Source organism: Phacochoerus africanus, chromosome 1, assembly GCF_016906955.1.
Source record: "Phacochoerus africanus isolate WHEZ1 chromosome 1, ROS_Pafr_v1, whole genome shotgun sequence".
Taxonomy (NCBI): domain Eukaryota; kingdom Metazoa; phylum Chordata; class Mammalia; order Artiodactyla; family Suidae; genus Phacochoerus; species Phacochoerus africanus.
The window spans coordinates 157,076,273-157,101,394 of NC_062544.1; positions in this window are offsets into that span (position 1 = coordinate 157,076,273).

Here is a 25,122-nt window from a genome sequence, read left to right on the forward strand (position 1 = left end):
CTGCCACCCTATCGCAGGAGCTGAGCTCCAGACAGGGGCTTTGGAATGGTCACATTAAGAATGATTGTGGCAATAAAGTTCTATTAGCCATCTGGAGCAACGGCGCGATCTCCAGGGCCAGGCGCGGTTGCTGATGGCAGCCGACAGATGTGGGCAGAGAGCGGCTCAGAGGGACAGGGTGGGTGACTGTCTGGGATGGAGGTCAGTTAGAGGGGGACGCCAGCAGTGGAGGTCTGAGCGGCAGGGCACCAGAATACCTTGGCCAAAACACATGGCCGAATTCTGTTTCCATATTAGGTAAGAACCTCAAGAAACATTAGGGGTATTATTATTTAGAAATCAGCTTGTTCCGTGGCACAGTGGGATCGGCTGCCTCTTAGGGGTGCTGGGACGCGGGTTCGATCCCTGGACCAGCATGGTGGGTTAAGGATCCAACATTGCCACAGCTGCAGTGTGGGTTGAAACTGCTTCCCAGACTTGATCCCTGGCCTGGGAACTCCATATGCTGTGGGGCAGCCAAAATAAGAAGGAATCAGCTTGCCTTTCCTAGGATGAATATAAGAGACACATATGAGATGTGAGGGATAACTAACAAGAACTCCCCTCCTCCTTCCCCGGCTGTTTTCTGACTCTCCCACAAGTGCTATATCATTTAGGAGTCACTCAAACCCAGGTTTAACCAGCTGTCTGAGCTTGGGAGTTATGTAAAATCTCTGAGCCTCAGTTTCCCACTTGTAAAATGAATACAATTAACCCCCGCCTCCAGAAGCTTCTGGATGGAGAGATGAAGTGCTTAGCAACCCCCCCTGCTAAGTAATGAGTATTATTAGTACCGCTTATTAGCAGCCACTTTGGGGGCAGCTATCTTGGGCTTAAGTGTCTGGGCACGCATCTGAGGCTGACAGCAAGGGAGAGGCACTGTGAGCCCTGGTGTTCCCGTCCCACTTCACGTCCCTCGGTCCTACAGCTACAAACTCAGTTATTCTTTGGCTGTGAGCTTCCATCCCCCACCTTGTGTGATTGAATTAACAGAAGCACAAACGCAGGTGTCGCTATGATTTATGGAGTAATTAATAAACAATTAAGGTGTCTTGGAGCACAATTACACATTTTATTTCAGCCGTCTTGCCCAGTGATGGCTTGGCTTGCCCACACTCATTGAAGACAGTGCCTGGCCCATTGCGGTAGATGACCTGTGAGGCTGTGTGAGTTTTATGTAAAACCAGGGCGTGAGGCAGACACTGCCTGAGAGGCATAAAGTCAAGTATACTGCCTTCAAAGGCAGCCGGCCCTGAAACAGCCTGGCCTGTGTCAGGTCTCTGCGTGGCTTCTCTACCACCCAGCAGCAGGAGAAGCCTCTGGGGACATCTTTTCACAGGCTCTGGGGTTGGCCAGGAGATCAGGAGGCACACAGAGCCACATGATCACTTCCTGTCACTGCTGTAAGTGGACTGTCAAGGCTGTGGTGGAGCCCTGGGTCTAACCGGCCACCTGTCTGTGCCCCAGACAGAAAGAGGCACTGTGTCCCCACTTCTCCTGAGAACAACAGCCTTCCCAACATCAAAGCCAACAAGGCTCCTACTTTTGTCCCCATCTCAGTCCACTTCCCATATTCCCTCCCCTCAGGGGAACTGTCCCATCATCCCCTCCTCACATCAAGCTCCATCACCAAGTCCTAGTTACCTTCTAAACATTGCGAAACCCACTCACTCCAACCCCACCCTCTCCACTCCTCACCTGGAACTCTTTTATGTCTTCCCATTGACCTTAGGAAAAAGACCAAAAGCTGACACCACTCCCACCCATGAACTGTCAAACCGAGACAACTTACCCATCCCCTCACCTATGACATGGCCCCTACCCTTCCCTTTGGCCTTATAGTCCACCTCTCTTGGTCACTCTGTTTACCAGACTGGACACCTGTCTCTTTGGACCTGTTGGGGCACCAGCTCACCCTACTCCTACCCTTAGCCACCGTCCCCACCAGGCTCTCTCCATCCATTTGTCCAGGCTGTTATTCTCACCACTCACTCCTTTCACTGTCCCAAGCCCAAACCCATCAGTGAGAACCCAGTTTCTGAGTTTCTTTTTCTAAGAAGTCTTCCCTTTTTAGTCTGGCCCACACTGACTGCCCCCCACCCCACCCCCGTCCAGTGCCCCAATGCCTGCATACAGCATCAGCTTTTTTTCATTTAGCTTTGCTTGGTCTTGATTTTTGCTTGCTGGGAGACAACATGGTATAGAGGGCAAGAGCACAGGTGTTGGGTCAGTTAGTCCTGGGTTCAAGTCCTGGCTTAGCCCCTTGCTGGCTATGTGACCTTAAGCAAGTAACTTAAGCTCTCTGCACCTTTTTACACATCTGTAAAATGGGGGTCATTGTTCTGAAGAATAAATGAGCTAAAGTGCTTAGCATAGCGTAGTACCTGGTATAGGAAATACTCAGTGAAAATTAGCCTTTATCATCTCTCTCTCACACACACACCACATCACACTTTATAATGAAAACTTTTTTATTGAAGTACACTTGATTTACAATGTCGTGTTAGTTTCAGGTATACAGCAAAGTGATTCAGATATATATATATACACACACACACATATATTCTTTTTTCAGATTTTTTCCCTTATAGATTTTTACAAGATATTGATCCCTGTGCTATACAGTAGATCCTTGTCGATTACTTATTTTATATATAGTAGTGTGTATCTATTAATCCCAAATGCCTAACTTATCCCCCACTCCTTCCCCTTTGGTAACCATAGGTTTGTTTTCTATGTCTGTGGGTCTATTTCTGCTTTGTAAATGAGTTCATTTGTATCATTTTTCAAGATTCCACATATAAGCAATATCATATGATATTTGTCCATAATGAGATTTTAACAGCCACAAAGGCAGGGATGGGATCAAACTCATTTCAAATCTCTAGAAAGACAAGCTATCATTCAGAAACTACTCCTCTGGGAGTTCCCATCGTGGCTCAGCAGAAACAAATCTGACTAGCATCCAGGAGGACGCAGGTTCGATTCCTGGCCTTGCTCAGAGGGTTAAGGATCCGCTGTTGCCGTGAGCTGAGGTATAGTTCACAGACTCGGCTCAGATCCCACGCTTCTGTGGCTGTGGTGTAGGCCAGCAGCTACAACTCTGATTCAGTCCTTATCCTGGGAACGTATATGTGCCTTGGGTGCGGCCCTATAAATACAAAAAAAAAAAAAAAGAAGAAGAAGAAGAAGAAAGAAAAGAAAAGAAAAGAAACTACTCCTCTGGCTCCCACAGTAGCCTTCACCTCATCTTTTACTTCAAAGGATTCTTTTTTCTCCTTCCATTCAAACTCCAGTCTTAAGCATCCATCCTTAGCCCATGTCCCAAGTTCTTTGACAACTATAGCACTGTGGCTCCAGGTTGAGTGTGGCAGTGAGACTAGAGTTGCCAGGTAAGGTGTTCCTGCAATATTGGGGACACACTTAAAAAGGTCATTATTTACATGAATTCAAATTTAACAGGGCATCCCATATTTTTATTTTCTAAGTCTGGAAAAGGTGGGACCTTCTCCAGGACCTCCAGCCCCACAGCACTCTCTCATTTCTCCACTGAGAAATTCCACTGAGACCAAAATGGTGTCCCCGCGGCCTCTCATGCAGAGCTGGGGTCATGTTTATTACAGACAACTTAATTCTTCAGTAAACACGTCTAAACATGAAAAAATAGTAAAACCCACATAGGGGTCCTGACTTTCTCTCCACTCCCTGACTTTATCACACCAGGAACACACACAAAGGAACAATAAATACAATGGATGGGGGGGGGGGGGCAGAAGTGGCTACAATAATCTAAGTTCCCTTCCATTTTTCACCTTGCATGTAGAATGTGGGTGGACTGCTCACTGGTACCATGTGTGTCCAAAAATACCCTGAGAGGTAATCATCACTTTCACTGATAATAGAATTCTTAGATAACAATTCTTTTCTTTTGGTATTGGTAAATATTGTTCCACATTCTCCTGGCATCTGGTTCTGTGAACGAGTCTAAAAGTTTTTCCTTTGGAAATGACCCACTTTTTCCATCAACAGTCTGTTAAATTTTCTCTTTTTCTTTAGTGCTCAATGACACCACCTGACCATGTTTTAGGGTACGTCTGTTTGCAACTATTCTGGAACCTTTTGTGAGCGCTTCCACACTCAGAAGCTCATCTTTCCTCAATCAGGAAATATTTCTTCTGTGGCATCTCTAATTATTATTTCTCCCTCGACCCTTCTAGAACCCCTGGTTGGTTCGGGGTGGGGGAGGTTTTCATATTATGTTACTTGGATGTATTTCTTACCTTTTTTGCTCCTGATCTCCATATCTTTTTTTTATTTTCTTTGTGAACCATTTCTCCCATGGAATCATGCAGAACACTAATTTAATTTCCAGTAGTGACTAGTCCCTCTTAAGAGTTCACCTGTCAATTTTTTAAATTTCTTAATTAAAATTGCTCTGTGTTGCCTTAGAAAATCAATGTTTTCTCTGGCTTTCCTTGAGCCTTCTTCCTTCCATTCTACTCAAGCTCTCTTCTGACTCATTTTCTTCTACTTGTTCTAGTTGTTTGCTAAATTCTCCAAAGCGAGTGATGAGTTTGCTTTTTCTCCTCGGAATTATATGTCCCCTGAGCATTCCGACAGTTTCAGCTGTTGAGGGTCTCTTGAACCAGAAGGCATCAGAAGGATGGTGGATTTTTGCCCTCTTGTGGGCTGGCAGTGAATGAGCTGTCAAATGAGGAGCATCTCAGAGATTCATGCAATCTTCTGTCTTCACCCTGAGAATGGAGAGCCTCCTCTACTCTGGTCACTCTGCCCTCACCTGGGCCAAATGCCCAGCATCACACCTGCTTGGGCTCACCAGCAGGCCCAGCTAATGTTCCTTTATCCCACAGAGATGATCTCTATGGAAAGGGCCTGGAGGCCACAGGGCTGGGGGCTAGACTCAGGACAACAGCTTTCCCAGTCTCCATGGTCAGTGCTACTAAGACCTCCTCATCACTGTCCTAGAAGAAGCCAGAATTCCTCTGGGAGGGCTGAGTGAATAGTTCCTTTCAAGGCAGTTGTGGGAGAGCAGGAAGTGATCTGAGTTTGGAATCAAAAGACTTGGACTTGAGATCCAACTCTAAGCACTGCGTAAATGTTAAAGTGCATATGTCACCATGAATTATCTCTGTAATCATATTACTGAACCAGACTGATTCCAGGCCTGGGTCTTGAGCCAGGCCCTCCCAGTGCTCTCCAGGGAGGCACATTTTTCTGAAGAGTGCTCCACTCAAACTCTTTAGGGAAAGGGAGCCATGATAAATCAAAGACTAAATAACAATAGCAGAGGCTACACCATATTTTCATAGCATGTTTATGAGGATATCATATGGAACAGAGCTAAAGGGCTTACTGAAGTCAGGATATTTTATGTCTATTGCTTTTGCCTTATCTTCCAGACCTGTCATTCTGACATTGGAGGAAATTAAATTGGTCTGATGTGATTGGTCCCCTGCACAGTCACGCTAGCTTTCATCCAGTCCCCTCTGGTTTTCTGGTATTTGTAAATTAATTATTGAATGATTTGTTGCGATAGTTCTCATAGGATAATAGCGCCTGTCACAGCACATGACATTTATAATATGTTTTTGAGTTTCTGTGCTAAGTAAATGGGAACTACTATTGTGGGTCTCTATCAAAGGTGTCAGATGATCAGGCATGAGGATGAGTGGACAGGTTGGGCTCTCCTCTGAGATGGAGAAACCACTCATCAAGAACTCTAGGGGAGTTTCTGTTGTGGTGCAGCAGAAATGACTCTGACTAGTATCCATGAGGATGCAGGTTCGATCCCTAGCTTCCCTCAATGGATCAGAGATCTGGCGTTGCCATGAGCTGTGGTGTAGGTTGCAGACACAACCTGGATCCCGCATTGCTGTGGCTGTAGTATAGGCCAGCAGCTATAGCTCCAATTCGACCACTAGCCTGGGAACTTCCATATGCAGGGAGTGTGGCCCCAAAAAGCAAAAAAACAAACAAACAAACACAAATTCCCTTTAGGAAAAGGAACTGTAAAAATTATCCTTACTCTTATCAAAAATTTGCCAAGTTAAACCACTTTTCCCTTCCTCCTTCCCTTTTCTCACTCCCTTCATTTACCAAGTGATGAACCTACCCTGAAAGTATTCATTCAAGTGAAGATACCTTAGAACACAGCTGATCATTGACCCAGGAAAGATATGAGACATTGCTACCTTGCCCCAACCTTGTCAATTCAGGACTTCTAGAAGCCAAAGCCAGAGCCCCAAGTCCCAATCACAAACCACAGACTGCAGTTTGTGGCACCTTTGGTGTATGGGGGGGGGCGGTTATGAAAGAGGGAAATTAAAGTCAAGTTAATGGGATCTCAGGCTCAATGTCCCATGGTCTGGCTGGATCAGGTCACAGAGCCTCTGAGGATCTCACCTGTCCAGTGAAGGAACTTGACTCGGTGTCCTCTGAGAGTCCTTCCAGAGAGTAGCTCTGCTTGAGACCAGGTTCTTAAGTCACAGACATGGCAGACACATTATTAGACCAGAAGAAAAACCGATTCTCTCACAGTCAACCTAAAGGCCTAATGGCCATAATGCCTGGTGAGAAATCCTATGAATTTAGCCAAGAATCCCAGCACAATTTTGAACTAGGCTATTCCCTGCCATGCCCATTCTTTGGTGAGTCCCTACTTCTTTCCCTTCACTTTAGGCTTGTGGTGCATTTATCCCTGATGGCCCATAAAACCCCCAGATAAGCGAGTCTTTTTCAGGCAGTGTTCATTGCTCACAAATTTCACAATCCACTTCCAGCCATCAGACTTAGCTGTTCTCTTTCCCTATTAGAAAACTGGCTTGGTGATTCAGACTCATCAAGAAAACGTCATTGGAAATATATATGGACAAACAATAGCTTATCACTTTGCATTCTAACTGGGGATATCGGGACCTTGCAAAAGAAGTCATTTTAGCTAAATGGTGGGAAAAATGGTTTGGGTGTTTCTCCAAGGACCCCAAGCCAATTGTAAGGCATCCTATTTTAACTAACAGATCATTCTCCCCTCAGAGGAAGAGGGATGGGATTGAAAGGAGGTTCAAAACTGAAAATGTGTCACATTACAAATGAGAAAATGCCTAAGTCTGATTTCCATCCTGGGTTCCATGTTCCAGGGAGCTGCAAGGTGGCATGATGGCACCTGCCCAAACTGGGCAGGAGGAACTTTGGGATCTAATGCAATTGCTGCCACTTATGCACTGAGTGACTTGAGACAAGTCTCTCCTCTCAGAGCTTGGCCTTCATGTAGCATGGGAGTTGACCAGAGGTCTCCTAACTCTTACAAGTTGTGGTTCTCACCTTCAACTGTCTCCTGCCACATGAAGAGATCATAGTATCGGTTGTCAGCAAAGTGTTGCAGGCTTGGGGGATGGGTACTCAGTTAGCAGTGACCATTTCTGCTGGCTGAAGATGCTGAAGTCTGTCACTCAAATATCCCCTTGCCCTTTCTAACAAAAAGACACATCCTGGTCTTTAAGAGTTGGCTCCTGCCCAGATTCACTTCCAAGAAGCAGACCAGGCTTCCTCCCCCAACAGCACTTAGAAATGTGAAATAAAGTTTTGTTTTGTTGGTTATTTTTACCGCCCCCCTACCTTTGGAGGAGAGGAGCCTAGCTGTGGCATTTGGAGCTGTGCTGTATGTCCTTAATGGCCCTAACATTCCGGCCCAAGGAAGTGTCACTGTCATGATCCAAATTCAGCCTAAACTTGCAAGCTGATTGGATAGGACAGTGTTCCTGTGTACACAAAAGTAGCTCAATCCAAGCTCCAGTCTCCCTGTCCCAGGCCCTCTGGACCATAAAACTACCAACACAGTCCAACCAAACATGTGCAGGTCACCCTACTGACAGCCTCAAGAATGCCATAGTGAAGAGAGTAGCCATGAGATCTTCACAAAAGAACCTGCTGAAGGATTTCAAGAGGAGCTGGGGAGTTCCCATCATGTCTCAGTAGTTAGCGAACCTGACTACCATCCATAAGGACTCGGGTTCCATCCCTGGCCTCGCTCAGTGGGTTAAGGATCCAGTGTTGCCTGAGCTGTGGTGTAGGTCACAGACGTGGCTCAGATCCCTCGTTGCTGTGGCTGTGGTGTAGGCTGGCAGCTACAGCTCTGACTGGACCCCTAGCCTGGGAACCTCCACACCATGAGTACAGCCCTAAGAAAAACAAAAAGACAAAAAAAAAGGAGCCAGAAATTCCTGGCTCAAATGTGAGTCTGTCCGTTTAGTCACTTAACCTCTCTGTGCTTCAGATTCATTCTCTGTGAAACCGGGGTGCTAACACCTGTCTTGCCTTTTACAAGAATCAACTGAGGTGACAGATGCAAAATAAAACACCTTGTAAACCAGGGGTCTTTGGGGAAAGTGGCATCATAATTGTCAGAGAATTGTTTCCAAGCAGACATGCCAAAATCTCTTCTTCAACCGGTCCATAAATATTCTGGAAAGGACAACAGAAGATCCCTGATCCACACTGCCTCATCCCCCTGACTGGGCTTTCTCTGAACCAGCCAATCCTAGACTCTGGATTGTTTTTTTTGTTTTTTTGTTTTGTTTTGTTTTTGGCTGCACCCTTGGCATGCAGAAGTTCCCAGGCCAGGAAACAAACCCATGCCACGGCAGTAACTGGAGTCACAGCAGCTAAACACCAGATCCTTAACCCACTGCACCACCAGGGAAGTCCCCAGACTCTGGACTAATCTTGACTGTTGGCTAATTGACTAATACACTCCCAGCCTTCTCATGGCTGCCCATATCCACATATGCATCAATCTAACACAAGGCCCTTAGCAGCCATCAAGTATGTCCAGCACAATCCTTAAACACATTTTGGAACACAGATCCCTTGAAAACTTGAGTGCAATTGATGGTGATGTCACTAATAGCATGCGGTCAGTGCTTACATGTAAAATTTTCTTCTTGGAAGATGTCAAAAATGGCCTCAAATCTTTGACATTTCTCCCATTAAAAAGGAGAATTTGGGATTTCTCATTGTGGCTCAACTAGTATCCATGAGGTTGAGGGTTGAGGGTTCTATCCCTGGCCCCGCTCAGTGGGTTAAGGATCTGGCATCGCTGTTAGGTGTAGTGTAGATGTGGCTTGGATCCTGCATTGCTGTGGCTGTGGTCTAGGCCGACAGCTGCGACTCTGATTCAACCCCTATCCCAGGAACTTCCATGTGCCTTGGATGCAGCCCTAAAAAGACAAAAAAATAAAAAAAGGACAACCTGTGTCCCTTTCATGTGAATACACAAATTCATGAGCACTTCAGCCAGAAGAAGATGGTAGATGTGAGGCTGTATGTTAGGTGAGAAAAGAGCATGCAGCTTCCACTTGGATCTCTTGCAACATTAACTCTGGGGGAAGCCAGATGCCTTACAAAAAGCCCAAATCCCCTGAGACCACCACGGTGGAGCATCCCAGATGGGACTCTAGTTGACAGCCCTGCTGAGCTCCTCGCAGCAGTGAGCACCAAGAGCAGCCATGTGAGTCAGCCCTCTTGACATCCAGCCTTATCAAGCCTTCTGATGATTCTAGCCCTAGCCAACTTCTGACAGCAATCACATCAGAGACCCTGTGGGAAAAAATGCCCAGTCAGACCCTTCCTGAATTCCTGCCTCACAAAATTGGAAACAAAATTAAGTGATGGTGTTTTGTTTGTTTGTTCCACAGCATGTGAAAGTTTCTGGGCTAGGGACTGAACCCACACCTCAGCAGTAACCCAAGCCCCAGCAGTGACCATGCAGGATCCTTAACCTGTTGTGCTACAAAGGAACTCCAAGCGGTGGGTTTAAGTTGCTAAATTTTGGGTAAGTAGTTACAAAGCAACAATAAATGAAACACCTTCTAATTCCAACTTTTTTAAAAATACAGTGGTGAATATCAGAGATACACATTTGTTCAGGCTGCTTGATCCTATCACAGTCAGGCATAGCTGTACTCTATGGATGAGAATAAAAGCTGGTAAAAATTCCCTGGAAGCAATTTTGGCAACATCCAGGGACAGCTTTAAAAGATGCATGCCCTTTGACCTATCACCCACAATTTAGGAGCCTGCTCTAGTGAACCTATTACAGGTATATACAAAGAATTATCTGAATCAGCTACGTGGATGTTTATTCATGCCATCCGAAATAGCTAAACATTAGGAATAACGTAAATGTTCCACTGGGATTGGCTAAATAAGCTTTAGCATATTCACACAAGAAAATACTTTACACCTGTTTAGAATCATGTTTTCGAGGTAGATTTGATGACAAAATATATGTGATCTATTGATAAATAAAAGCTGAGATGACCAATAGTATCTTCCTTATGTTAAAACTATAGGTATCCAGAAGGAAAAAAAAAAATCTCAAACTATAAATTGGTAATATCTGAATATGGTATGGCCCTCAGTTTTTACTTATTTTTTCCATTATTTTCTATATTTCCTATTATCAACATGTGCTACTTCTATATGCAGGGGTGGGGGAGAAGACATTTTAAAGAGAAAGAAAAAATGTGATGCCCAAACTGCCAAGAATGTGAAAAGAGCCTGTGTACCCAAGCACCAGTGACTTCTAGGAGGCTAATAGGACCACCAATCATAACTCAGATAGAACTGAGCTGGCAAAATGGAAACGGATATTGACAATCAGAAACCAAACGTTAAAGGGAAGATGAGGGAAGAAACTACCAGATGGAGAACCATCCAATCCAATGAAAGCCCCCAAGGCCCTTGCCCTATCACTATGAGCAGAAGATGACATACAGTTTACTACAGAACCACAGAAAGGTGATCACTCATTGTGACTACAGGTGGTAGGGGGGTTGGAGAAGCATGAGTGGAGGCCATTGGTTATGAGCCCCTGGGGTCTCCCTGAGGACGTGCATCAGCAAAACACAAGCTCCAGCACTTCACTGTCCAATAGGGCAGCCACTACTCACATGAACCATTTAAATTAGAAATTAAAATGAAATAGAATGTAAAACTCAGTTCTGTCACATTAGCCACATTTCAAGTGGCTAATGGTTATCATATTGGACAGAGCAGAATAGGATTTTTCCACTGTGGTAGAAAACTTTCTAATAGACAGTGCTGCTCTAGGAAATTTCTCAGCTTGGATTTGAGCAGGGACAACCATGAATGGTATAAAGAGAAAATCAGCAGGGCAGTTGAAACTTGACTCTCACATTTAGCAAATGTGAGATCTTGGACCCATGATTAACCTCCCTAAGTCTCAGTCTCCTTATCTGTCAAATGGGAATAAAAATGACACTACCTCATTATGTCATGATAAAAATTACATGTCACAAAGGCTGCAGTAGATCAGTGCTTATATTAGTAGGTGCTCAAAAAGCAGTAACAATCTCATATTAATGAAGATTCATGGGGTCCTTCTGAGAGCATCTCAGTATATCCAAACCAACCAGACCTACTCAGAAACGAGGACCCTTTGCCCCCCAGGATCAGCCTAAAACTAAGAGGTTCTCTGGATTTTATTTTCAAGGTTTTTGTAAGGTCATCTGGTCTCACACATAATATAACTCCATGAACACAAAAAGAAGCACGTCAGAAGATGCCCAGGAGCTCTGAAGTCATCATTCCTCTGCACAGCAAGCCTTTTGTCCCCATCTTACAGATGGAGAAGAGGGTTCAGCAAGGTTATCAGTGGTATAGCTGGGACTCAGGTGCCCCCCACACAACCTCTGTCACCTGCTCAAACCTCTTATGACAGTGGCATTCAGGAGGTTTTGTGAACCCCAGTCTAAACCCCATCTTGGGCAGGACAAGAGAGGAGACTAGGTCTTCAGATAGGGGGGCAGGGTATGAGCAACAGGACTCCTGCTATTCATCACACAGAGGATGAAGAATCAGAACAAGACAAAGGTTAGAGGACACATAAAGCACCACCGGGCATCATAAATGGCTAAAGGAGAAAAAGAGAACACACAACTTGCAGAAATGGAATCGGATGTCTGCTCCAATCTGGATGGAGTACCAACCTCAGGAAGGAGGAATGAGGAAGAATTGGCTTCCCAGGGGGCAGGCAGCAAGTATAAACTCCCAGACCGCTACTCTGGCTCAGCTCCTCCATAAAATACAGCTACAGAGTGAGGGAGCCAATTTCAGCCTGACAGGAATAAGCATAAAAAGGCTATGTGGAACCGTATGCCTCCTCCTCAGCAAGGCATCACCACGCTGTAACTAGACAAAGTGCTCCAATGGGCGCCAAGGCTAATTAACAGTGGTCCCTTTAAAAAGAGAGCTCTGCTTACGTTTATGGACATGCTAAACATAATGAGCAGGATTTAAAATCAGGCTCTCCTTACTCATTTATTTTCCCCTATAACTTGAACCATGTTTTCCCCGGATTCCAAACTAATGAAATGCTTGTTTAGAAGCTGTGGCCATCTGTGGCTGGTGCTGCCATGTTTCTGCTCCCTGCCCGCAGGTTGATGACCTTCGAGGGCATAGGAATTTCCCAGGATGCCCAGGCTTCAGACGCCCAGTTGTGTGGGAAGGGATTTTCAGGGAAAAAAGGTCAGGCATCGGTGCTCCTTTGCTCCAAAGGGGCTGGTTCCCGCTGCTCTGTTGGGAGATCCTGACAGCTGGCAGGTTGGCGACCTCACCTGCCGCCAGAGCATGTTAAGCTGCATGGGAAACCTCCAGGGCCAGCCACAGGCGTGGGCTCTGCACAATGGGGAACTGAGAGGCCCAGGGTACACTCCCAACTGCCCCTCGCCTTGCTTTCTCCTTCTCTAGAGGGGAGGATGCAAACCCGTGATGCTTCATCCTTGCTGTTTTATTGTTTGCTCAGGGATGGTTTCCCTCCATTTACCAATGTGATATTAAAAAATCAGTGCATTACACTCCCCTTAACTAATAAAGTCAGCACCAGAGCCTACCTGCCACTGATGCTCCAGGCACACCCTGGAACCATGATAGCCATTCTCCCACCCCCAGCATCCACAAGACCTGTCTGTCCACAGTGGTGGCAGGTTTAAACAGCTGGCAGAACAGTTAAGTAAGGCCTGCAGAGGACAGGCTTCAGGTTAATGCTGCCCTTACAGCAGCTTAACTTGTAACCTCACCTTTACCCACCTCAGTTGACAAGATTATCTTGTTTCTGCCCACTTCTCTCCCCTACCAGTACTAAACTCTCTGAATGTTAACAGTAAGACGTCAGCTCCCTAAATGTGCTTCCACATTTCCACTCTGAATACCACACCCTCAATTCCATTCAATAAACATTTGATGTGAGCCTACTCTGTGCCTGGTATGTCAGGGGCATTCATCCTCCCACTTGGCTCCAAGAGGGCCAGGGCCCTGCCTGGGCAAAGATGCTCAATGGGTATTTGTGGGATGAACTCCTGCAGAGGAGGAGACAGCTGGGCAAAAAAACTTGTAAAGCAGAATGTGATCAGTGCTATGAAAACCTTGAGTACAAAGTCCTTTGCGAACCTAGAAAAATCCAGCAATTAATTCTGCCTTGGTAGGGCATATTCCAGGCAGGGGCCGCTGGAGGCACAAAGGTACGACCATGTGTAAGTGTTAGGAGGCTGGTGAGGTGGCCAGCTCTGCTGTCCATGTGCTTGCTCAGAAACAAAGCTATGGGGCCACAGAAGGGCTGATCGCCATGCTTCTATGTGCAGGTCCATGTAGACTCCCAGTCAAGGTAGGCCTGCCTTGCTGATGAGCACTGGGCCCCTCAGAAATACCAGTTCCCACTTCTGCTCTGTGCCATCTCCTGGGATAGGCTCTGGGGATACCAGGATGAATCAGACCAGCTGCTACCCTGGAGGAGGTCAGTGCTAAGCGACAGAGAGAGGCTGGGTGGGCATTTGTCACGCATTGCGTATAATACATTAAAGTCTGATGGTTCTGCCAGCCCTGGGCACCTAAGCCACAATGGCTCCAACCGCTATGAGCTCTGAGATGGCAGAAATGACCAGACGTAGAAGATGGAGACATGTTTAGGGAGTTGCGGTCTTGAGGGAATATACTCAAGACACTGCTTTGTTGTTAGAAGAGCTGAGAAGGCTGGAGAGGGAACGAAAGACAACAGTTCAGGGCCAACTGTCATGAGGGATAGCCTCCGGTGCTGTGAGTCTGTGTCCCCCCCACCCCAATCCCAAACCTGCCACAGAAAGTGACCACATCTTCTGCAGGAAGGCAGTCCTCTCTGCAGGGCACTGGGTGACCTCACCTAACTCCTTTTCCCTTCCACCTACCAGGGTTTCTACTCCATTCCTTACCTCCATGCTTCTCTTTCCTAAAAAAAAGGAAGCCAAGTAGAAAGGGAAAAGGAACAGAAATCAAGACTGGAGGAAACAGGGAAAGGGAAAAGAAAAGGGAGGCCGGAAGGAGACAGCATCATGAAGACCCCCTTGGCACTAAGTCAGTGACAGAGCTTGGCTTTTCCATGGGTACTGTTGGAGCCTAGAGGCCTCTGCTCCAGGGCCTGGCCAGGAGAGGGCCTTCCTAAGAGCCACTGAAAGGCCCTGGGGAGGGTCAACATGACTGCCCTGGGTTCTCTCCCCCGGCCCCTCAGGCCTCCTTCCTAGCACAGGTGGTACTGGGAGCCCAAAGGCCAGCCAGGAGCAGTAAACACAGCCAACAAAGGCTGCCTTAGGCTTCTCCCTCATCAGGTACCCATCCGGGACCAAAATTCTAGTGAGGCTGCTGGTCTCACCTGACTCTGAGCGTGGGAGGATTCAGAGACCCAAAGGTTTACCGACGTGTCTTCTGCGTCAGACGATTCTGCACTTCAAATTGCTTCGGTTCAAACTTCTTGTGATTTTTCTGGGCTGCTGGGAGGAGAGTGTATTGATTCTGTGTTTTGATAAGGTCAGCAGTGATCAGCTCTGACAGTCAAGTGAATGGCCCGTCCCCTCCCCCCCTCCACCAGATATGGTTTCACATGCAGAAAAGGAGGGAGAGAAACAAAGACAAAGACAGGAGATGAGGTGGGGAGGAATCCTTTGTCTCAGTGCTTCAGAAAACCTCTTTAAGCCCCACCAGCAAAAGCAGGCTCCTCTCAGCTTGCTGTCTTAGAGAAGCAGAAAGGGCACACTTGATATTTTCCATGTGCATTGTCATTTTCCTTTCCCTCTGTGAATTCCTGCCCCGAAGCCTACACTCCTAGATGGTGACTCACTTTCCTCCAAAGAACCAATTAAATTCCATGTAACATCAGCAGACTCCCAATGACACTGATTAATGTTCAGAACCTGTAGGATTGTTCAGACTGAGGCAACTAGGAGGGATAGAGAAGGCCCCTCTGGGGTTTCCCACAGTTGATTTGAGCTTGATGAGAAAAGTGCTCAGATAGTCTTCACTTTGCTGAGGCCAAGGGGGTGCAGAAGGGGAGGGGGGAGGCTGCCTGGAACTTCCTTTCTGAGAAGAGCCCACAGCTCCCCAGGAAGGGCAGGCATGCTCAGCCCAACCATGCCAGCCAAGGACTGACTTTCCTTGGAGGCCTTCCAAATAGTATGCAAAACACTGTGTCTATGTGTGTCTGGGTATCTTGGCAGAGAGAAGATACAGAACTTGCATCAAAATCTCCGGAAGACCCATGATCCAAGAAAGATGAAGAATGATTGTTCCATGAAATCCTTTCCAAGATCCTTTAGAACATGCCAGGCTCCCCCAAACACCTCCCAGTTGAGAGGGCCATGGGAGATGCCCTGAGATGTCAAGGCCTGGGACTTAGAGTGATGCCTTGGTGGACTAGGGGTGTTAGTACAATGCTACTGCCCTGGTCTGAGGGTCCAGCTGAGAACAAGCTCCGTGATAGACCTGCTTACCAGCAGGAAAGAACATAAATACAGTAGCCACATCATAAGCAGCAATGGCCCCCTGCACTGGATACCAGCTACAGAACTGTGCTCAGATCCAAGTTCCATGGAATTTGAACCAACCTCAGTGTATTCAGAGCCACTAACCAGGATGATGAAAGGCCTGAAATCCCATCAAATACAACAGAAAGCACAGCTACCGCTGAAGGGGAGCCTACCCTGCTAGGCACAATGTTGGTGCTTCAGGCACCAGATCTTATTAAACACTTAACGTAATAACCTTGTGAAGTACCTCCATCTCCACTCCACAGACAAAGAGGTTGGGATTCAGAGAGAGAATGCATGAGCTCATGACCACAAGGCCAGTATGTGGAGAAGGTTGGATTAGGGCTGATGTCTGCATAACTCCAAGGCCCATGGTTTAGGAACCAGGCCATAAATGGACCCATGTTGGAACTGGGGAGAAGCTTAGAGAAGAGAACCCCTACAAACATGACAACAGAGAGGGGATGAAACTATTACTACAAAGAAAAGAACTGAGCATAAGAAGGGAAGTTCCTAGAAAGCAGATTTTGGTTATATAGGGTTCTGTTGGGATTTTTTTTTTCACCCCCAACAGCATTAGACAGTAAATCAAGCTAACTGCCATGCCCTCAGACTCCTTTCATGAAAAATTTCCCCACTGAACTCTCTGTTGAGAGAAGCAATTTCTTTTTTTTTTCTTTTTTTTTGACATTTTTTAAAGATTTTTATTTTTTGTGTTATAGTTGATTCACAATGTTCTATCAATTTCTGCTGTACAGCAAAATGGAGAAGCCATTTCTTTTTTTTTTTTTTTGTCTTTTGTCTTTTTTGTTGTTGTTTTTGTTGTTGTTGTTGTTGTTGCTATTTCTTGGGCCGCTCCCGCGGCATATGGAGGTTCCCAGGCCAGGGGTTGAATCAGAGCTGTAGCCACCAGCCTACACCAGAGCCACAGCAACGTGGGATCCGAGCCATGTCTGCAACCTACACCACAGCTCACGGCAACGCCGGATCGTTAACCCACTGAGCAAGGGCAGGGACCGAACCCGCAACCTCATGGTTCCTAGTCGGATTCGTTAACCACTGCACCACGATGGGAACTCCGCCATTTCTTAAATATAGGTAACCAAGGTTTGTTATCTGCAGACCTTTTACCACACTGATTGGACCAGAAGTAGACTCCTGATTCAAATAGTCATACCTGACTATGGGGGAAACTTGGGGCTCACGGTGTTTTAGCTATGGTACTACTTGCTGTTGCAACATACAAACCCGAACATGTATGGTGGTTCAGACCTGATATAGACTTACTCTTACTTGTGTAAAGTCCTAAATGGAGGTTCTTCATTGGCAAGCAGGTCTCCTTTGAATGGAGATTTAGGGACCATGCTGTATCCACCTTGTGCTTCCACTACTTTCAACAGGTGGCTTCCAAGTTCGCTATGCTGATCTACAGCAAGCCAGCAGAAAGGGAAAGATCATGGAGCACTGTACTGGTTTTATGCCAGACATGGAAAAGGTACACATCACTTCAGCTCACATTCCATTGGCATGAACTTGGTCACATGGTTCTACAGAACTCCAGGGGAGGCTGGGAAATGTAGTCTAAGTGTGTGCCCAGGAAAAAGAAGAAATGGGCAGAACATTTGTCAGTCTCTGCTAGGAAAAGAGCAAAGCCAGGTGCTCAGCAGAGGTAGAGTTGCAACATTATTTCTGGTCCTCTCACATGTTTGCAATTCTCTCCCTGAGGCCCTCAAGAAGGAAACAAGTGTTCCTTTGCAAAAACAATAATCCTTCTGAGAATTGTACGCCAAACAGGAAACCCATATGACCCAGGGCCTGAATGAATAGTAAACCGTACATATGTTCATTGCACAAGTTTGTCCCCAAGACTATAGACTGATAGTCTCCATCTACAAAATGGTAGTACTTCAAGCTTCTGTTTGGATGCTTTTCTAAGGAACTGGTCTTGGCTCCATAAGTCCTTGTTCTTTCTCTTCTCAGCTCCTATCCATCATCACTAACTTGTCACATGAACATCTGGCAATGCCATTCTGCCATGTCAACTGCACACCACCCACCCCACCAGCACAGACTCATTCTGGACCTCCTATACCTCCTTGGAGGACCTCTTCCCCTTCCATCTGCCTCCTAAGAGTTTAGTCCCCACTTGCCTCCAAACACCACCCTCAGAGCCCCCTGCACTAGGTCTGTCTAGTTGCACAACTCCAGAAGCACCATCCACAAGGCAATCAATCTATATGATGCCCCCTGAGTTGTGCTGTGGGCAACGCTAAGTCAGACACCAGGAGAGGTATCACTGACTCCATGTTCCAACATCTCCAAACCTTAGCTCTTCCTACATTAGGACATCTGAAACACAGAATATTCTAATTGTTCTGACTACAGTTTAATCTGGAGAAACTAAGTCGCTCAGAAGTTAAAGGACAACTTTAAAAGCACAGAACTGAATAGATTAGATTGCATTTCAATTGATTTATCTGTTCTCACCTAGGAAAGTGAAACACTGACCTTAGTTTCAAGACCAGTTGTTGTGAGTGTCTGTCTGCCTGTCTTAACTTCCCTTGACATAGTAATCAAAGTCCCTGATTAAAAAAAAAAAGAAAAGAAAGAAAGAAAGAAAAGTTTTAACTGTCACTATAGACTCATTTTAACTGAAAGCACCTACTTTATCTGTGTCTTTATCTGTGACTGTTTTTCATTCTGCCATCCTGGTCCATAACTATTTACCAGAAGGCTGTATCCTCAGGTCCTGCCATAGTGTCTGACACCCGACAGCCACTGAGTGAATACTTTTTGACTGAATGCATGAATGAGTGAAGCCAAGCTTTCACACAGTGTGTCCATAACTGCCCTTGATGGAGGGAGAGGAAGTATTATCATTGTTCTTTTTACCCAATGGAGGAAAATAAGACAAGAAAGGATGTTGTACTCTTAGGCTAAACTAGAATTTAAGTGGTCCGCACTGATGGCCTGCTGCAAGCCACAGGTTGGTTGAGATCCTCCCACTAGCCAGAGTCTCCCATGAGCTACCCTGATCCCAACTACACTCCAGCACCTCCCACACTCCCTCAAGTCCCTCCTTCTCCTCCTCTGCCCCAGTCCGGGCAGCCAGAGCTGTGTGGCTTCTCACTGCCTAAATTAGCTTCCAGGAGCTGGCACAAAACCCTCAAAAGTCTGAGGGCAGGGCGACCTGTGAGGAGGTATGATCATGGCGATCTTGGAGCCTGCCCAGGCGAGCAAATACGTTCTTGATGAACTGAGCCACTGGGAGCCTGTCAGATCCTCCTTTAGGAAAAGTGTCCTGGGAGCAAAAATCAGGCAAAGGACCAGAAGTGGCTAAGAAGCACAAGGGTCCACACTTCTGGGCTCCAGCTTCATCAATTTGAAATATCAACTTCAAGATGTCACCCCATTTCTTTTCAGACAGAATGCGTTATCCACTCTACAAGATGTAGCAGATTAGGAGAGCCAGAAAGGATTGGCATGTCCATTCCAAGTGGACTCTCTGGGGAAGCCAATCTAGAGACTGAAAACATTTCTCTTTCATGTATTGTTCAGATTTTATTTAAAGAGAAAGTCCCCAAATGGAATTGAGAATGTGCAGGTTGTTTTGAGGGCATCTTTCCTTTCTGTGACACGATACGCCTGATCTCCATTTTTTCCAAGCTCTAGAGAGAAACTCTGCTTGCCAACACTTGAGTGATTTCACCTCTAGCGTTTCCATGGTGATGCACATCCCCACACAGCCTGGAGAAAAGGTGCAGCTCCAAGTGATGATGAATATGAACGAAGTTCGGCAGCCTTCCTGGGCCTGGGGGGCTCTCTGGGAGGAGCTGGGTCACATAGAGCACTCGACCTATGTGGCCTCTGCTTCTGGTGGCCTGAGATGAACTTCTACCTAGAAGAGCGTGGGTTGTATTCCTGAAAACCTCAGCTGGCAGGGGCTCCAGGGACCAAGAAGGGAAGGGACCAGTTGTTTGGGAAACATGCACAGAGCATTTCTGACACAGTAAGCTCTAAGCAGCATGCTGTATGGGACCTTACATGGTCTCTATGGCCTTGGAGTTTATGGGGCCTTAGTCTTCCTCCTGGCCTAGCCCAAGCCAAGCCATCTGCAGGTCGCCATTACATTGTCCAAATTTAGCTATCAAGCAAAAACAAAACAATTCCTCAAGAAGCTAAGGCTGAAGCCCTGCCACCTGGTGAGTTCTGAAGGTTACAGTACATAAGTGATGTCCCTCTTGCTCTCCCTCAAATAATAGTAGTAATAAAGTTACCATTTACCAAGCGCTTGCAGTGTGCCAGACACCACACTAAATGCAATTTATACATTCTCTCTCTCTCTGGTGATCTTCACAATAAAAACAACTCTATATACAATGTAGCAGGTAGTATCATTGTTTCCTTGTTAAGATAAAGAAACAGGAGCTTAGAGAGGTTAACTGACTTTCCCAAGGCCACCCAGCTAGTAAGTGATAAGCCAGGATTTGAATTCAAGCAAGCTAACTTAAAGCCAGCATGTCCCCAAGACTCCGTGTCTAGAGCTAGGCTGATCTTAATCCAAAAATGAACAATGGCACAATCTTCTTCAGACTGAACATTTGTAGAGGCCCCCACCCTCCCCGCTTACAAAAACAATCACAGTTTCCTCCACTTTAGCATCTTGATGCACTCAACATTTTACATACTTGATGCAATCTCATCTGCACAAGAATCTTATGAAATAGGTGTTAATAGTCCCACATGTCATCTGAGGAAACTGAGACCCTAAGAGATTAAGTTTGCCCAAAGGCAGATGAATGTCAGAGGCTAGTTTTGAACCTTCTGCATCGTGCCTCACTTTTCACATTATCTCATTTAATCCATACTCGCCAAGTTCTAGGTCGAGTGCTCAGCTGTCCATCTCGAGGGAAATTCAGGAGCCTAAGCAGGATGGGAACACTAAAGTCAAGGCCACTCCCCTTTTTACTGGTCACTTTTGGTCAGTATCCATAGGTGCAATTATCTCATTCAGCCTAGTGGTTCCTTCTCTTCTTTCACCAACATTAATTGAAGACCTACTGTGCACAGACCCTGTGCCAGGCACACAGGACACAGAGAACCAAAGACCCGCTCCCCCCCCCATTCCCCTCCTGGGAACATTCAGGCTTTCACTGAATCTTCACAGCAACCCAGTGGGGCAGACCTTGTGATCACACTCACTTCAGCAGCAAGGAAATTGAGGATGGGCATGGTTCAGCCATCAGTCCGCAATATCACACGATGAGTAAACAGGAAAGCAGGACTAGAACCCAGGCAGCCATTGGGCTCCTGAATCCAGCGACTGAGGTGGGGTCACCTGCTGTACTTTACAGTGCAGCCTGACTTCAGGCATGTGTGTGCTGTGGAGGGAGTGATTCCGGAAGCATCCTGGGGCTTTGGGAACAAGACTGACTTAGGAGGGGACTTTGTTGCAGAAAAGACCAGGAGCCACTAGCAGTGGGAATGCTTTCTCAGCAATCCATAGGCTCCTATGGGTTAATGGATAAACCTTGGGGATTCCATAAAGCACCTGAAAGGAGACCCCAAAATGTGCATCTATAGGAACTATTCTTTCTTCTGGGGAGAATTACTATCATTTTCCAGGCCTCTCAAAAGGGTCCCTGCTTCCCCTTAAAGAGATGAAGGACCACTGCTTAAAGTGATCCACTTGGTCTGAGGGGTGGATGATGGGAGAAAGCTGACCATTTGATAGCTGCAGTGGCTTCATGAGGAATCAGCATCCACAAAACTGTTCCACAAAGCTCAAACCTTTCCCTGTCTGTTTCCTGGGCCTCCTCTTCCTGACTCATGCTGGACAGGTCAGGAGCTGCCATGACAGGAGGAAGGGAAGTGGAGACACAGTGCTCCTTTCAGACCAGGAAGTAACCTTTCTCTACTCTATTTTCTCTCAGCATCTGCAGCCTGCACAGTTCTTCCTTTGGGCTCCCAGACTGCCTAAAAGACCGGCGCATCCCTCAGCCTCCCCCTCTGCTTTGATGCACTTCCAGGTGCACACCTAATGCTTGGTGCTTTCAAGTCAGGACCACTGTGGGTGTGCCTCACTTGAAAAGGCTTGTGCTCAAGCCTTGTTGAGTACTGGGCACAACACGTGACTAGTCTGGACAACACCCACAGCAAAGATGGGCAAATGAAGACCTTGCAGGGTTAAACACCTGCCAAGATGGAGCAGCAGCTACAGTCTCCCCTGCAGAGTTGATCCCCAGTCAGGCTCTCGCTGATAGCACATGGCAGAGTTCTGCCAAGTTCCCAGGAGTGCAGGGTCAGACTGCTTAGCTGAGAGAATCAAAGCATTTTCAAGATGATTCTGTTTGAACTGAGCTCTGCTCACTGCCTGTGCACACATTTACAAGGCCAGTCAGACCCAATGCCGTCATCTAATTAGCCCCCGCCAACATCCAGCTCCCCAGGGCTGAAATGAAACAGGCAGGATGAGATCAAAATCTAGTCCCACTACTTTTAGAATAGATGTCCAGAAGCACATGAGGAGGCAGAACACACCTGCTCCTGGCAGCTGATAGTGTCACTGTGGCCCCACAACCCCAGCAAAGGCAGAGGCTGATACTCCTCCATCAGGACGTCATAACTACACCCTTCTCTGGGTCTGGCAGTGAGCCAGGCCCCAGAGAGTCAGGGATGAAAGACAATCTGTCTTTTGAACAAGCTCAGTCTAGTGGGAGATGCAGCCTGGTAAAAAGGCAATTACAACACAGCAAGATAAAAGCTGTGATAGAGTGAAGCGTGGTGGACTTGAGAGCACAGAGGAGCAGGTGCCTAACTCAGCCAGGGGAGTGTCAGGGAAGGCTTCCTGGAGGAGGTAATGTGTGTACTGATTCAGGAGTTAGCAGAGGGAGCCCGCAATTGAGCAGGCTCAGTGTGATCAGAGCAGGGGAGGAGGTAGATGTGCTATCAGGACAAATGAGGGAACTAGAGATGTAAACAGCTTCCTAAGCCCCTGATGCTCACACTTTAGTGTCCATCACCTGGAGAGATTGTTAAACAGATCACTAGGCCCAACCCCTACAGCTTCCGATTCAGGTCTGAGCTGGTGCCTGGATATATGCGTTTCTAATAAATTCCCAGGTAATGCTGGTCCAGGGACTTCTCTTGGCCAAACCATTTTGAGATGTTTGGATCAAAGGGTGGAGGGAAAGCCAGGAAAAGGGGCTGGTGAGGGAAATGATACCAGATTCATATTTCAGAATCACTCTGACGGTGGATTCAAGGATGGATTGAATGTGGTGGGATGAGGGACAAAAAAAACTAATCAAGAGGCAGCTGTAGTATCCCAGAAAGAAGCAGCTCCAGCAAGAATGAAGACAGAGGTCATATGAGATGGGCTCTGAGTGGCTGGGCAACAGAGGGCAACAGAGGAATCAAAAACAAAACCAGGAGTTCCCATCGTGGCTCAGTGGTTAACAAATCTGACTAGGAACCATGAGGTTGGGGATTCAATCCCTGGCCTCGCTCAGTGGGTTAAGGAACTAGCATTGCTGCAAGTTGTGGTGTAGGTTGCAGATGAGGCTCAGATCCTGCATTGCTGTGGCTCTGGCGTAGGCCAGCGGCTACAGCTTCAATTAGACCTCTAGCCTGGGAACCTCCATATGCCACGGGTACGGCCCTAGAAAAGAACAAAACCAAAGTTTCTGGCCCAGAGATTTAATCCATAGTTAGGTACCATGCCCTAAGACAGAAAATACAAGACTAGTCTTTGGACCAGAGGAAAAGCATTTAGGATTGAAGAGGGCTTTTTGTACATCTTAAGTCTGAGATGCCTGTAAGACAGTCAAATGGAAATATTAGCAAAGCAGAGAGGAACAAAGATCTGAGAGAGAGACTTGCATTTTTTCACTGGGCGAGGGGGCAGGGGAGAAGCATAAGAAAGTGAGCCAAGAAGAAAGGGTAAACTGAGAAGAGAAGAGGGCCTAGACCAACACATTTGAAACATCATTACTTAAGAGGTTAGCAAAAAGGACTACAACAAAGGGTTATAAGGAATGTGTCATTTGGGTCCTCCAGGAAATAAACATTGAGACAGATTTGGGAGAACGAAAGGTTTACTAGGAGCAAAACCTGTGAAAGTAAAAGGAAAGGAGCAAGATTGGACACAGGGCTGATAAGAAGGGTACAGACCTGACCAGTGTCCACCACCCAGCAGGGAGCTCCAGTGCCAAGATTCCTGTTAGAGAGTCCCAGGTTGGAGGAAAATGACTGGGCCTTTCTTCACAGCCTTGCTCAGTCGTTGGCCAGGGGCCATCCAAGAAGACTTTGACCCGCCAGATGAGGGGAATCAATTAGGCAGTTGAGTCCTTTCTTAAGGGGAGGGCTGAGTATAGCATCTCCAAGACTCTCACAGGATTAAGTGGGGAAGCAACTCTCAAGAGTTGTCACAAGAGCCAAAAGAGGCCATATGAAGAAGGGAGCTCTGGACAATTTCCAAAGCCGCCTGGCAGGAAGGTGTATGACGTGATTGCAGATGAGCTTTACCCCCCAGAGTAGTGAGATGAGCTTTGTCATCAAGGAGTAGCTACAAATGAAGCATGAAAGGCCGGATCCGGAGGTGCTGGGAAGTGCGAGGGGAGGTAGAGATGGTAGGTGCAGATGATTCCTCCAAGGAGCTCACCGGAGGAAGAGACGGCGAGAAAGGGGGTGGACCTGAAGGAACACATGGCAGGGAAGGGAACTGGAGCAGGAAGAGAGACGGGAAAGTTTTGGGACGCTGAGACAGCGACCGATGCTACCTCGTGATGGCTCTCCTTCCCACCTGGGTCCTCCTAGAGACCTTGCGAGAGGGGCCAGTTGGCTGGCTGGTGAGTGGGGATGAGAGCTGGGGGGCAGCATGGCATGCTGGGAGGGCAGTAGCAAAACTCCCACCCCCATCCCCGGCTGAATGGCTGGGACCACTTCCTCTGTCATTGATCCAAGCTCAACCCTTCTGCTCATGCCCCCACCTTCACTCCCTGGAGATCTCACTGAACCGCACTATCATAAGTCATTGTTCTAATAGCTTTATTAGGAGTGGGGAAAAGGCATTAAAATCCAACTTAATGAAGCCAGGACTTGGAAGACAGCAGGCAGCACATTCTCATCTCTCACTTCCTTTGGCCTCTTGGGAGTCCACTAGAAAATGCTTCCGTCTTCAAGGCTGGGGTGATTAACCTCAGAGAGAAGTACT